We start from the raw sequence: 15899 nt of genomic DNA, 5'->3' as shown, positions 1-15899 counted from the left end.
AACATTTTCTTTTTTTTCACAAATGCATAATTTGTGGGAATTTTTTTTGCACAATGCATCTGAAAAGTAGAAAATGTGCCCCATATTTTATTACGCTGTTTGTCCCGTGTTTGGTAATATCCCCGCTAAGGCCATATTTGGTTGCATGGGCACATGGTGGGACCCAAAAGGAGAGGAGCACCATTTGGCTTTCAGGATATCATTATACAAATTATAGAACGCACTTCATTTTGCAAAGCATTCTAGCTGTCAGAACAATACTGCACCCCCAGAAGTGACCCCATTTTCGAAGCTACACCTCCTAAAGTATTCACCTAGGGCAAAAGTGAGTAAGTTGAGCCCTTATTGTGTGGCTAGAATTATTTCAAAGTCAGTGGAAAAAAATAACAATTGGCTTTTTTCCCCCACAAATTCTTTATTTGTGGGACATCATTTTGGTAAGTCGCTTTTGAAATGGAGGAAATGCGCCCATATTTTATCACGCTGTTTGTCCCAGGCTGGGCAGTACCCCTACCTAGGCCATATCTGGTTGCCTGACCGCCTGGTAGGACCAAGAAGGAGAGGAGCCCCCTTTGGCTTTCAGGGCATCATTATATGAATTATAGACCCCACCCCATGCCTGCAAAGGATCGGAGCTGTCAGAACAATACCGCACCCCTACAAGTGTATTGGCTGGACCAGGGACCGCTCTGATCGGTCCTTCATTGGCTAGCAGTGACGTGCGGCTGTCTGTAACAGTTCAAGTTCCTGATGGATATATCCATCATGTTGTGGGAGTAAGCACCCCTCAAGGAACGTAACAAGGGGTAAAGTGAGCCTCAATACTCCACAGGTGATTAACAAACTATCATTAAAGTGGGACGCAAAAATGACAAATTTGTAATTTTTTCACAAGGTGTAATAGGATAAAATGCCTCCCAAAATTTGTAACCCAATTTCTCTTGAGTTAGGAAATGAATCATATGTGGATGTAAAGTGCTCTGTCGGTGCACTAGCGGGCTCAGAAGGGAAGGAGCGACATCGGGCTTTTGGAAAGTGAATTTTGCTGTAATAATTGTTGGGAGGCCTGTCACATTTAGGAAGCCCCTATGGTGCCAGAACAGCTTAAAAAAAAATGGCACTATTTGGGAAACTACACCCCTCAGGGAACATAACAAGGGGTATAGTGAGCCGTAACATCCCACAGGTGATTGACCAACTTTTGTTAAAGTGGGATTTAGATTGTTTTCACTAAAATGCTGGTGTTACCCCAAATTTTTAATTTTCTCAAGGGGTAATAAAAGAAAAACACCAGCAAAATTTGTTACACCATTTCTTCTGAGTATGGAAATACCCCATATGTGGACATAAAGTGTTCTGCGGGCAAACTACAATGCTCAGAAAAAAAGGAGTGCCATTGGGCTTTTGGAGAGAGAATTTAGTTGGAATGGAAGTTGGGGGCCATGTGAGTTTACAAAGCCCCCATGCTGCCAGAACAGTGGAACCCCCCCCCCCACATATGACCCCATTTCGGAAAGTGCACCCCTAACATAATGTAACAAGTGGTGCAGTGAACATTTACACCCCACTGGCGTGTGACAGATCTTTGGAAGAGTGGGCTGTGCAAATTTTTTCATTTTTAAGAACGACTGTTCAAATATCTGTCAGACACGTATGTGGTGTAAATGCTCACTACACCCCTTATTACATTTAGTGAGGGGTGAAGTTTCCAAAATGGGGTCACATGTGGGGGGTCCTCGGTTCTGGCACCATTGGGGGCTTTGTAAATGCATATGGCCTTCAATTCCAACCAAATTTTCTCTCCCAAAAACTAATTTTGTTCCTTCTCTTCTGAGCATTGTAGTGCGGCCGCAGAGCACTTTATGTTCATATATGGGGTATTTCCTTACTCAAAAGAAATGGGGTTGCAAATTTTGGGGGGCTTTTCTTCCTATTTCCCATTTTTGCGAAAAAAAAATCTTTTTTTCACTTTTCCGTCCAACTTTAACCCCTTAAGGACACATGACATACCGGTACGTCATAAGTCTGCTCCCGATCTATAACGCGGGGCCACGGCGTCATAGCGGGTCGGGCCCGCCTCTAACAACAGCCGGGACCCGTGGCTAATAGCACGCAGCATTGATCGTAGTGCCGCGCGCTATTAACCCTTTAGAAGCGGCGTTCAAGGTTGAACGCCGCGTCTAAAGTAAAAGTGAAAGCATGCCGGTTAGCTCAGGGAACTGTTCGGGATAGCCGTGGCGAAATTGCGGCATCCCGAACAGCTTACAGGACAGCTGGAGGATCCCTACCTGCCTCCTCGCTGTCCGATCGCCGAATGACTGCTCAGTGCCTGAGATCCAGGCATGAGAAGTCAAGCGGCAGAATCATCGATCACTGGTTTCCTATGAGAAACCAGTGATCAATGTAAAAGATCAGTGTGTGCAGTGTTATAGGTCCCTATGGGAGCTATAACACTGCAAAAAAAAAGTGAATAGCCCGGTTTCGGCCGATTAACTGCTAATATCCCCCCACGGGTGGGGTGTTGTGGGGGGAGGTTCGTTCGGTCCTGCGCCGGGACGTTCTTTTGTTTTTCTTCTTCTTTCTTTCTCTCTCTCCCCCAAGATCTCTGCTGCTTCCTTCCCCTTTATCTTTTTTGTCTCTACTTGTGTTCCTTCTTGTTTTGTCTTTGTGCCTTATGGGTGTGGACCTACTGCATTCATATATAATGCATCTCTTTTGTTGCATATTTCACTCTCTTATTTCTCACCCCTCCCCCCATCCAACGTTTTATTAGCTGACCTACTTGGCTTGGTTATATAGGGGTGGGGTAATGAAGCAGTTCTCCACCCTGTGCCATCTTATATTGCTGTTTGATTGTTATTTTTCTGTTATTTGATGGTATTGTTACCTTGCTTACCAAATTGAATTCTGTGCTCACTGTTAACCGATATTATGCCTAGGCCTCCCGAGGCCGTTTTGTCTACTGTATCCTCTCATGTCTTACCCATGTACTATTTACTATGTTTAATAAATTCCTTTCAAATTGGAAAAAAAAAAGTGAAGATCATTTAACCCCTTCCCTATTAAAAGTTTGAATCACCCCCCTTTTCCCATAAAAAAAAAAACAGTGTAAATAAAAATAAACATATATGGTATCGCCGCGTGCGGAAATGTCCGAATTATAAAAATAAATCATTAATTAAACAGCATGGTCAATGGCGTACGCGCAAAAAAATTTCAAAGTCCAAAATAGTGCATTTTTGGTCACTTTTTATATCATGAAAAAACGAATAAAAAGCGATCAATAAGTCCTATCAATGCAAAAATGGTACCGCTAAAAACTTCAGATCACGGCGCAAAAAATGAGCCCTCATACCGCCCCATACGTGGAAAAAGTTATAGGGGTCAGAAGATGACAATTTTAAACGTATTAATTTTCCTGCATGTAGTTATGATTTTTTCCAGAAGTACGACAAAATCAAACCTATATTAGTAGGGTATCATTTTAATCGTATGGACCTACAGAATAAACATAAGGTGTCATTTTTACTGAAAAATGCACTACATAGAAACGGAAGCCCCCAAAAGTTACAAAACTGCGTTTTTTTTTCAATTTTGTCTCACAATTATTTTTTTTTCCGTTTCGCCGTAGATTTTTGGGCAAAATGACTGATGTCATTACACAGTAGAATTGGCGCAAAAAATAATAACTCAACTGAAATCTACCAATGAGGCCACAGATAAACACATTAAGCTAAAGTATATATTTTTATTATTAAAGATGATACTAAAAGAAAAACAATGCCTCACAATACAGTGCTCAGAAAGGTATCAAATCAGATATAGCACTAAATAATAAACACAAAACCAGGGAAGGGGGTTTAGGGTACAGGTGAATAACCTGACCTAACCAACCCTACCTAGTCTAACCCCTTGCCCTCACTACAATAAGTGTGGACAGGAAATAGGGATACAAATGATATCCATAGTAGAAGTCACATATACATTAAGAATAAACAATGCAATGACTCAATATGTATATACTCTTACTCCTAATGACCTACGCGTTTCACCCTTACTTGTGGTTTAGGGTTCATCAGGGCTCAGGGGAGCAGTCAACATATCACAATAGATAATAATCAATAAAACACTATGTACAAAAAATTATAAAGAAACAAAAAGTGAAGCCAAAGGTATGTCACCCAAGAAATCACTGTTTGCCAAATCCTGGGTTACTGATAATACTGGAACCTAATAAATGAATAAACCATAAATGACCCAGGTAAAAATACCATAAGTCCATAACAGCACCAGAAACCATAAACCATTTTTATATTTTATTTTTTTATGGTTTTTATGGATTCTGGTGCTGTTATGGACTATGGGTCATTTATGGTTTATTCATTTATTAGGTTCCAGTATTATCAGTAACCCAGGATTTGGCAAACAGTGATTTCTTGGGTGACATACCTTTGGTACAAGGTTTGGCCACCTTATGTATACCTAATTTCATTTGGAGGTACACATTATTATATATATTTCCTTTTCTTGTATTTTTCATTATGCTAAATTATGGGACATTGACAGTTTTTTTTTTGTTATGATTTTATCTTTACAGTACTTACTCTGGGCAAGGAACGTATTCTTCATCTACTCATAGTACAATCAAGGATTCATATTTCTATCACTATGGCCTGAGTGGATTGATTTATCTATTTTCATTTATCTACTCATCATATACTCAGTATTATCGTGCGGTTATTACGCTTTTGTATCACGTGTGCTTCACTTTTTGTTTCTTTATAATTTTTTGTACATAGTGTTTTATTGATTATTATCTGTTGTGATATGTTGACTGCTCCCCTGAGCCCTGATGAACCCTAAACCACAAGTAAGGGTGAAACGCGTAGGTCATTAGGAGTAAGAGTATATACATATTGAGTCATTGCATTGTTTATTCTTAATGTATATGTGACTTCTACTATGGATATCATTTGTATCCCTATTCCCTGTTCACACTTATTGTAGTGAGGGCAAGGGGTTAGACTAGGTAGGGTTGGTTAGGTCAGGTTATTCACCTGTACCCTAAACCCCCTTCCCTGGTTTTGTGTTTATTATTTAGTGCTATATCTGATTTGATACCTTTCTGAGCACTGTATTGTGAGGCATTGTTTTTCTTTTAGTATCATCTTTAATAAAAATATATATTTTAGCTTAATGTGTTTATCTGTGGCCTCATTGGTAGATTTCAGTTGAGTTATTATTTTGTAAAATTGTCTCCAAGAGCATGTATATCATTGGCTGAAGGACCATATATTTCCTCTTCCTGGTTTTTGTTTTTTGGCGCAAAAAATAAGCCATCATATGGATTTTTTGGTGCAAAATTGAAAGAGTGATGATTTTTTAAAGGCAAGGAGGAAAAAACGAAAATGCAAAAACGGAAAAATCCTTGGTCCTTAAGGGGTTAATGGCAACTTGTCAAAGAAATGTGGGGTGTAAATGCTCACTACACCCCTTATTACGTTCCTTTAGGGGTGTAGTTTCCAAAATGGGGTCACGTGTTTTTTTTTTTTTGCATTTATGTCAGAATCACTCTAACTATCAGTCACCCCTGTGCAAATCACCAATTTAGGCCTCACATTTACATGCTGCGCTCTCACTCCTGAGCCTTGTCGTGCACCCACAGATCACTTTACATCTACATATGGGGTATTTCCATACTCCGCAGAAATAGCTTTATAAATTTTGGGGGTCTTTTTCAACTTTTACCACTTGTGAGAACAAAAAGCATGGGGCAACACCAGCATGTTAGTGTAAAAAAAAATTTTTTTTACACTAACATGCTGGTGTAGATTCCAACTTTTTCTTTTCACAAGGGGTAAAAGGAGAAAAAGCCCCCCAAAATTTGTAATGCAGTTGTTCCTGAGTACAAAATTTGTAATGCAATTTCTCACTCCGGAGCCCTGTCGTATTTCAAGGCAACACTAAACTGTTGTCTTAAAATACGACAGGGCTCCGGAGTGAGATAGCACCATGCGCATTTGAGGCCTAAAGTAGGGATTTGCATAGGGGCAGACCCCGGATGCAAGTGTTACACTTGCCTCCGGCAACCAAAAATACCCTACGGCAGTGTTTCCCAAACAGGGTGCCTCCAGCTGTTGCAAAGCTCCCAGCCTGCCTAGAGTCAATGGCTGGAAGTTGTTTTGCAACAGCTTTGTTTTGAAAACAGTGTCGTACGAGACGTTTTACTTTTTTTTTTTTTTTGGGGGGGGGGCGGTTTAATTGTGTAAGGGTGCGTGTATATGTAGAGTTTCACTTTTTATTTTGTGTTAGTGTAGTGTTTTTAGGGTACAATAAGTAAAGAGGAGAGACAGCACCGATCTTACACGATGTGTAAGTAATCATCCGGGAATGCCAACCTGGAAAGGAATACAAAAGTCCAAAGTGGATACAGCACCAAATAGCTGAGGACTCAGGCTAGTAGATGGAATGAGACTTTATTTGCTATCCATGTGCAACGTTTCGGCAACAAACTGCCGAAAACGTCGCTTGAAAAAGGCAGTTTGTTGCCGAAATGTTGCACATGGATAACAAAAAAAGTCTCATTCCATCTACTAGCTTGAGTCCTCAGCTATTTGGTGCTGTATCCACTTTGGACTTTTGTTTTTAGGGTACATTCACACAGACGGGGGTTTACAGTGAGTATTCTGCTGGGAGTTTGAGCTGCGGAAGTAAATTTGCTGTATCTCAAACTTGCAGCGGGAAACTCACTGTAAACCCCCGCCCGTGTGCATGTACCCTGCAGTTGTGCAAAACCTTGCGAGCGGCGGTGATCAGAAAAACGGAGGGATTACAGGAGGGCATACGCCCCTTCGTCCTTAAGAACCAGGACGTGAGGGCTTACCTGTACGCCCTCCGTCCCCAACAGGTTAAAATACCATTTGAAATCACCAATGCACCCATAAAGACAAAACCGCTGGGCCGTAGTCCGGAGTCACTAATACCCCTATTTGCTTCCCACCACAAAAAATGTAAGAAGAAAAGAAAGAAAATCCCTAATGTGAGATGAAAATCTTTTTGTGATGGTGCTATAATCTATACACCAAGTGGTAGAAAAGAACACCGTCCTTTGTGTAAACAAGTATTAGGCGCTGCAGTACACCTAATCATGCACCATACATAGAGGATACATAGAGGGATGAAATTACAGCATAATCTGAACATAGGCTGTGTTTTTAGTGTGTGACCTACAACCAGTACTTATATAAAGAAATATATAAATCATTGATTTTAAAGTAATCACAATAAAGTTTAAAGTTTTTAAGGGGGGGATTTTTAGTTTAGGGCTAGCCCCTCGGGGGTGACCCCTAAAGGTTGTTGTTAAAGTTAGATTATAGCACCATCACTGTCGTGTGGTAATAACGCAACTATGAATTATGGTCATAAAAATATTAATTATGAAAAATTTAACATTTTGAAAATTATCAAAAAATATCAAAATTATGACCTGGTGAATTGTGGACAAGCCTAATAATACAATTCACATCTGAGTTCGAATATTTTCTCAGATATAAAGTTACTTTTATGACGGGATGACATTAACACTAAGGATGTAGTTTTGCAATATACAATAACACACAGGTATTATAAAAGTATGCAGATTTATTGGTTATAAGGTTATAAACATAAATGAGTAACAAACACAATGATATATGCAATTGAATATCAATTAGATAGGTTAGTAAACATTACAAGCTTGTTTTACTACGTATAGTAGACGAATACGTGAGTAGTAAGTAACTTGTTACGATACAACATAAGCTACTAGGTTAGGATATCATAGAAGAAAAAGGTTATACATCATTCTGTCCAGAGGAAACCTCATGATCTCAAGATGGGCAATATCTAATAATAGAAATATCAATATGGAATGCTAAATACACATCACATGACTCCATGAATGGGTAAATCCATCTAAGGATATAAACATGGAAGAAATTTAATATACTTTCACCCCATTCTGGACTATTTTTCTATACATGATCTTGGTAAGATTATTAAGACTGATAGCAGAGATATATGACCTCGCTAGACTATATTTTAGGAGGAAAAACTTGTAGCAAGTTTCCGGTGTGGGAAATTTACTTATAACACTTAGCTTGGCGAAATAGGAGTTCTATATCTAAAGCAAGCGTTCAATGCTTCTTATAGATCTGGAGAATACAACCTTCTATAATACAAAACATCCTAAGGCTATAATCTTAATATGGAGATACTTTAATTTATTTAGCCAATCTAAATGGTACAATTCCATCCACATTATCCAAATTAGTCTTAATTAAATGGAATAACAGCTTTCTGGGATCTACATCTTGTTTTCAGGGGTAGGACTTCTTTGTCTTTGTCTAAGTCCTTTCTCTAGGTCTAGGTCTCTTGAACATGTGGTTTATTACCATGTTCTAATCAGTTAAACACACCCTCTTAAATTTAAATTCCCCAATGAATGTAGGTTGGGCGTGTACATATGGTAATGACTATGACATCACTATAATACCCAGAATGCATTTGTGCACATCACATTCTGTTGGTGTAATGTCAACTACCCATACGTGACAAATGGCTACTAAATTAGAAGTATAGGTATTAACTCTGACACTTCAGTAATCAACCATGGTGGACCCTATACATTTATTGGAAAGATAAGAATACAATGGAGGCTTATTCAACACAGATGTGTGAATCTGTATCTGTCCAGTCAAATGGTTAATTGTTAGTTACAATAACATTGCTTTCCCTAGCACAACTTAAAGGGGTTCTCCGGTGCTTAGACATCTTATCTTAGACATCCAGAGGATAGGGGATAAAATGCCTGATCGCGGGAGTCCCGCCGCTGGGGACCCCCGTGATCTTGCACGCGGCACCCCTCCAGCGATCAGGCATCTTATCCCCTATCCATTGGATAGGGGATAAGATGTCTATGCACCGGAGTACCCCTTTAAGACAGATACTCACTATCAAAGTCTATACTTGAGACGTTATCACCTTCCCACCATGTCTTAGGAATGCAACCACTGAGCAATACTGCTAGTGAGAATCATATATAATAGGTATGTATTGTTGTCCTTTAACCAATACTAACAGTATATGACAATATCATATGTCCTACCGATTACCTTATATATAAGGAACTAAGGTTCATTTGGATAAGACATAATTATAAGTTCCACAGTTTCTTCATGTCAACCCCCCTTCACTTGGACGAATTGTAGCAGTAAGAATGTAACTAGCCCTCTCATTACTTTATCTCAACAGTCATAATTATCTAAGGAGACAAGTACATTCCTCTCTCAGACTGGCACATTTGTAGAGAAAAACTTTAGAATAAACTGTGGCCTACTTAGAATATACACAAAATGGCGGAGATATACAAGATGTAGGTTTTAGGGGTGGGAAGCAAATAGGGGTGTTAGTGACTCCAGGCTACAGCCCAGAGGTTTTGAATTGAGTAAAAATTGCTCACTGGTAACCTTATTAAGTATACCTGTTCAACTGCTTGTTAACACAAATAGTTAATCAGCCTAATCCGTTAATCAGCAACTCAATACATTAACCCCTTAACGACAATGGATGTAAATGTACGCCATGGTGCCGTGGTACTTCATGCACCATGATGTACATTTATGCTCCACCATGACCACAAGATACAGATCAATACAGATCACGGCATCTGCAGCAGTGCGGTACTTTAAATAAATGATCAGATCGCCCGCAGCGCTACCGCGGGGGATCCGGTCATCCAGCATGACGGCTGGAGGTCCCCTCACCTGCCTCCGGCCGTCTCCTGGGGTCTTCTGCTCTGGTCTGAGATCGAGCAGACCAGACCAGATAGCCGATAACACTGATCAGTGCTATGCCCTATGCATAGCACTGAACAGTATTATCAATCAAATGATTGCTATAAATAGTCCCCTATGGACTAATAAAGTGTGAAAAAAAGTAAAAAAAAAATAGCTAGGAAGCAATCCCTGAGTTGTATTTCGAAAGGTGCTGTAACTCCTCCTTTCCTGTTTATTATCAAAAATAAAATTGGACTGGTCCTTAATAGGGGTACTCCGCTGCAAATTTTTTTTTTTTTTAAATCAACTGGTGCCAAAAAGTTAAACATATTTGTAAATTACTTCTATTTAAAAATATGAATCCTTCTAGTACTTATCAGTTCTTTTCTTTTTGAATTTCCTTTCTGTCTGACCACAGTGCTCCCTGCTGACACCTTTGTCCATGTCAGGAACTGTCCAGAGCAGGATAGGTTTGCTATGGTGATTTTCTTCTACTCTGAACAGTTCCTAAAATGAACAGAGGTGTGAGCAGAGAGCACTGTGGTCAGACAGAAAAGAAATTAAAAAAGAAAAGCATTTCCTCTGTAGTATACAGTAACTGATAAGTACTTGGAAGTAATTTACAAATCTGTTTAATTTTCTGGCATTAGTTTATTAGAAATAATTTTTTTCCCAGTGGAGTACCCCTTTAACCCCTTAACGACCAAGGACGTAAATGTACGTCCTGGTTTGGCGGTATTTCGCGCACCAGGACATACATTTACGTCCTGTGTATGACTGCGAAGATCGGAGTGGTGCTCGCGTCATATACGGCAGGTTCCGGCTGCTATCAGCAGCCGGGGACCTGCCGGTAATGGCCGACATCAGCGGCATCTGAGGGGTCCGCCATTAACCCCTCAGATGCCGTGATCATTACAGATCATGGCATCTGCGGCAATGTGCATGTTAAAATAGATGATCGGGTCGCCCGCAGCGCTGCCACGGCAATCCGATCATCTGTAATGGCGGACGGAGGTCCTCTCACCTGCCTCCGTCCGTCTCCAGGCGTCTCCTACTCTGGTCTGAGATCGAGCAGACCATAGCAGAAGATGACCGATAATACTGATTAGTGCTATTCTCTATGCATAGCACTGAACGGTATTAGCAATCAAATGATTCCTAAAGATAGTCCTCTATGGGGACATAAAAATTGTAAAAAAAAAAAAATAGTTTAAAAATGTTAAAATAAAATGTAAAATTGTCAATTTTTCCCATTTTACCCCCAAAAAGCGTAAAAATGTTTTTTTTTATTAACATATTTGGTATCGCTGCGTACGTAAATGTCCGAACTATCAAAATATAATGTTTAATGATCCCATAAGGTGAACGGCGTAAACGTAAAAAAAAAAAAAAAAGTCCACATCTTATTCCAAACAAAATGAATAAAAAATTATATCAAAGTTTTATATATGCAAATGTGGTATCGATAAAAAGTACAGATGACGGCGGAAAAAATTAGCCCTCATACCGCCCTATATACGGAAAAATTTAAAAGCTATAGGTGGTCAAAATAGGGCAATTTTAGATTACCGATCGCCGCAGCGCAAACTCCTAGCGGGAAACTCACTGTGCGAATATACCCTAAAAACACTACACTAACACAAAATAAGGGGTAAAACACTATACACCCCCTTACACTGTCCCCCCCAATAAAAATGAAAAACGTATTGTAAGGTGGTGTTTCCAAAACGGAGCTTCCAGCTGTTGCAAAACAACAACTCCCAGCATTTCCGGACGGCCACTGACTGTCCAGGCATGCTGGGAGTTTAGCAACAGCTGGAGGCACCCTGTTTGGTAATCACTGACGTAGAATACCCCTATGTCCACCCCTATGCAATGGCGCTCTCTCATTTCGGAGCCCTGTCGTATTTCAAGGAAACAGTTTTGGGCCACATATGGGGTATTTCTGTACTCGGGAGAAATTGCACTACAAATTTTGGGGGGCTTTTTCTCCTTTTACCCCTTATGAAAAGGAAAAGTTGGGGGCTACACCAGCTTGTTAGTGTAAAAAAATAATTTTTACACTAACATGCTGGTGTTGCCCCATACTTTTTATTTTCACAAGCGTTAAAAGGAAAAAAAGACCCCCAAAATTTGTAACGCAATTTCTCCTGAGTACGGAAATACCCCATATGTGGGCATAAAATGCTCTGCGGACGCACAACAAGGCTCAGGAGTGAGAGCGCACTATGTACATTTGAGGCCTAAATTGGTGATTTGCACAGGGGTGGCTGATTTTACTGCGGTTCTGACATAAACACAAAAAAATAAATACCCACGTGACCCCATTTTGGAAACTACACCCCACACAGAACGTAACAAGTGGTATAGTGAGCCTTAACACCCCACAGGTGTTTGACGAATTTTTGTTAAAGTTGGATGGGAAAATTAAAAAAAATAATAATTTCTACTAAAATGCTGGTGTTATGCAAATTTTTCATTTTCACAAGGGAAAATAGTAAAAAAAAGCCCCCCCAAAATTTAGTAGTTCGCCCGCAGAGCATTTTGCTTCCTAACATGGGGTATTTCCATACTCAGAGGAGATGGAGTTACACATTTTGGGGGGTATTTTCTCCCATTACCCTTTGTAAAAATTGTAAATTTGGGAAAAAACCTGCACTTTAGTGAAAAAAAATGTTTTTCATTTACACATCCGACTTTAACGAAAAGTCGTCAAACACCTGTGGGGTGTTAAGGCTCACTGGACCACTTGTTACGTGCCTTGAGGGGTGTATTTTCCAAAATGGTATGCCATGTGGGGGGTTTTCTGCTGTTCTGGCACCATAGGGGCTTCCTAAATGTGACATGCCCCCGAAAAACCATTTCATTTCAAAACTCACTCTCCAAAATCCCATTGTCGCTCCTTCCCTTCTGAGCCCTCTACTGCGCCCGCCGAAGACTTGACATACACATATGAGGTATTTCCTTACTTGAGAGAAATTGGGTTACAAATTTTGAGAGGATCTTTTTCCCTTTACCCCTTGTAAAAATTCAAAAACTGGGTCTACAAGAACATGCGAGTGTAAAAATTGAAGATTTTGAATTTTCTCCTTCACTTATTCTTGTGAAACACCTAGAGCAGGGGTCTGCAACCTTTAAGACAAAAAGAGCCACTTGGACCCATTTTCGAAGAAAAAAAAAAACTGGGAGCCGCAAAACCATTGCGACATTTAATACAAATATAACACTGCATATATTGTTTCTTACCTTAAAGGGGTTATCCAGGAAAAAACTTTGTTTTATATATCAACTGGCTCCAGAAAGTTAAACAGATTTGTAAATTACTTCTATTAAAAAATCTTAATCCTTTCAGTACTTATGAGCTTCTGAAGTTTAGGTTGTTCTTTTCTGTCTAAGTAATCTCTGATGACACGTGTCTCGGGAACCGCCCAGTTTAGAAGAGGTTTGCTATGGGAATTTGCTTCTAAACTGGGCGTTTCCCGAGACACGTGTCATCAGAGATTACTTAGACAGAAAAGAACAACCTTAACTTCAGAAGCTCATAAATACTGAAAGGATTAAGATTTTTTAATAGAAGTAATTTACAAATCTGTTTAACTTTCTGGAACCAGTTGATATATAAAAAAAAGTTTTTTCCTGGAATACCCCTTTAATGCTATATATACAGGATCGTGCAGTCAGCTGTCAATATGAAGAAAAAAAGGACCGTCACTTAACAATGTAAAATATATTTTTGCAAATTAATAGCTATAGGCCGGGGGTAGGCTTTTTTGGGGCCCAGGCCTGGGTTGGCCTTTTTTTGGGGGGCCCAGGCCTGGCGTGGACTTTTTTTGGGGCCCAGGCCTGGGGTGGGCTTTTTTGGGGGGTGGGCTGGGGAGAGGGGGGTTAATGCACTGGGGAGAGGGGGGTTAATGCTGCCGCGGGGTGAGGGGTTAATGCTACCGCTGCCATGGGGTGAGGGGTAACTTAACCCCTCACCCCATGGCAGCGGCAGCGTTAACCTCTCACCCCGCGGCAGCGATAACGCTGCCGCTGCCATGGGGTGAGGGGTTAAGTTACCCCTCACCCCATGGCAGTGATAGCGTTAACCCCTCACCCCGCGGCAGCATTAACGCTGCCGCGGGGTGAGGGGTTAACGCCCCGCTGTCAAGTGAGTAATGTACTTTACATACTCACCAACTCCTCGTGTGGCATCTTCCTCTCCCGGCAGCGCTCGACTGAGGCGCAGGCCGGCGACGTCATTGTCACATGACAGTGAGGATCCGCGCGGCCCCCGGAAGAAGAGACTCCGCTCCGATGGCACCAGGGCAGGTAAGTAAATCCGACGATGCCGTGATGGCGGCTCACGGGCTCAGATCATTCAGGGACACTGCATTGTCCCGGAATGAGGGTGACGGAGCCGCGACAAAGGTGTAAAAGAGCCGCATGCGGCTCCGGAGCTGCGGGTTGCCGACCCCTGACCTAGAGGGTTAACACACTTACTGAATGTCATTTTGAATACTTTGAGGGGTAAAGTTTTTATAATGGGAACATTTGTGGGGTATTTCTAATATGAAGGCCCTTCAAATCCACTTCAAAATTGAACTGGTCCCTGAAAAATTCAGATTTTGAAAATGTTATGAAAAATTGCTGCTGAACTTTGAAGTCATCTGATGTCTTCCAAAAGTAAAAACATGCAATCTCTGCTATATTATGGACGACATCCGGGGCGATCTGTCTATTAGAACAGGAACTACAGCTCCCATCATGGAACAGTGTGAGTAGTAGTACTACCTAAAAGTATTTAAAAAAAAAATGAAAAGTGAAAAACCCACACACTACATTTTTATTATTGCTCGCTACATTTTAAGTGCCCTGCCCACCCACATAAATTGATCCCTGTTTAAAAATAAATAAAAATTTTGTTCTAAAAAATATAAATTTAGTTAAATAATTTTTTTCCCCATCACTACTGTATCCTTTTTACATTTTTTTGGTACCCAACAAGTTTTGAAAAAAACGCAAAAGGGGCCAAAAATGCAATTTCCACTCAAATGCAAAAATGCCAGAAAAAACTTCAGACGCAAGAAAATGCACTGGCGTTTTTTTTCACACAAAAAAACACAGTGAAAAAAACGCAGGAAAAAAAAAAAGTGAAAACTCAGCCTTTCAGTTTTTTTCTGTTAGTTTGTATGCTTCCTGACTGTTCCCAACCTGTCTGTTTTTGTAGTTTATTGCGTTGACTGTGACTGCCATCACTTACATAGGAAGGGATCAGCACCGTGGTTACAAACCCGCTGCCTAGGGCGTGTACGTAAGTAGGCAGGGAAAGAGGCTGAGGGTGAGTTCAGGGCTGCACTCTTTCCCAGCCCAGACGTGACAATATAACCAGTGAGAGAGAGTTGTGTTGAATTGACAGAAAAGGCCAGAGTAACTAAAATAACCACTTGTTACAACCAAGGTATGTGAAAGCCTGATCTGCTTACATAGCCGGCATATCAGAGGCTGTTTTCAGGCCTCTGTTGACCCACAGAATAAAGCTAACATGCCAGTTTTAGCATACAGTACACTGCGTAAAAGCGAAACCCTCCAAAGATAGCAAAATTGTTGTTTTCTTTTTAAAAACCCTCAAGTTATATATTTTTTGTTTCGTCATGCATTTTATGGTAAAATAAGAGGTATCACTGATTGCAAAGTGCAATTGGTTGTCCAAACCAACAAACCCTCATATGGCCCTGTAGATAGAAATAAATAAAGGAGTTCACTTAAATGGCGAGATAAAAAAATAAATAAAAGGCATAATAGAAAATTGGCCGTGTCCTTAAAAGGTAATGCTAATATGTTCATCGCCAACTTGGTGAAATTGAGGTGGGACCCGGCGTGGATGCTGGGTAGGCCGAGTCCTGCCTCCATTGCACAAAGCCGGTGATTAACATATTAGCAATGCTGAATAATTATGGGTCTATCTTCACAACCGGACCACAGATCTGGGTAAATTGTACCTGATTTTTATCCAGTTCACCTGCACTATAACCCTTTGTATTGGGTTTAGTAAGGGTGAATCGGCTGTCAGTTTTTCTGTAAAGAAGGGAAAAGGTTTCAGTT

This window comes from Hyla sarda, chromosome 4 (genome assembly GCF_029499605.1).
Source record: "Hyla sarda isolate aHylSar1 chromosome 4, aHylSar1.hap1, whole genome shotgun sequence".
Lineage (NCBI taxonomy): Eukaryota > Metazoa > Chordata > Amphibia > Anura > Hylidae > Hyla > Hyla sarda.
The sequence above is the reverse complement of the archived record's forward strand: the minus strand, read 5'-3'. Positions refer to the sequence as shown.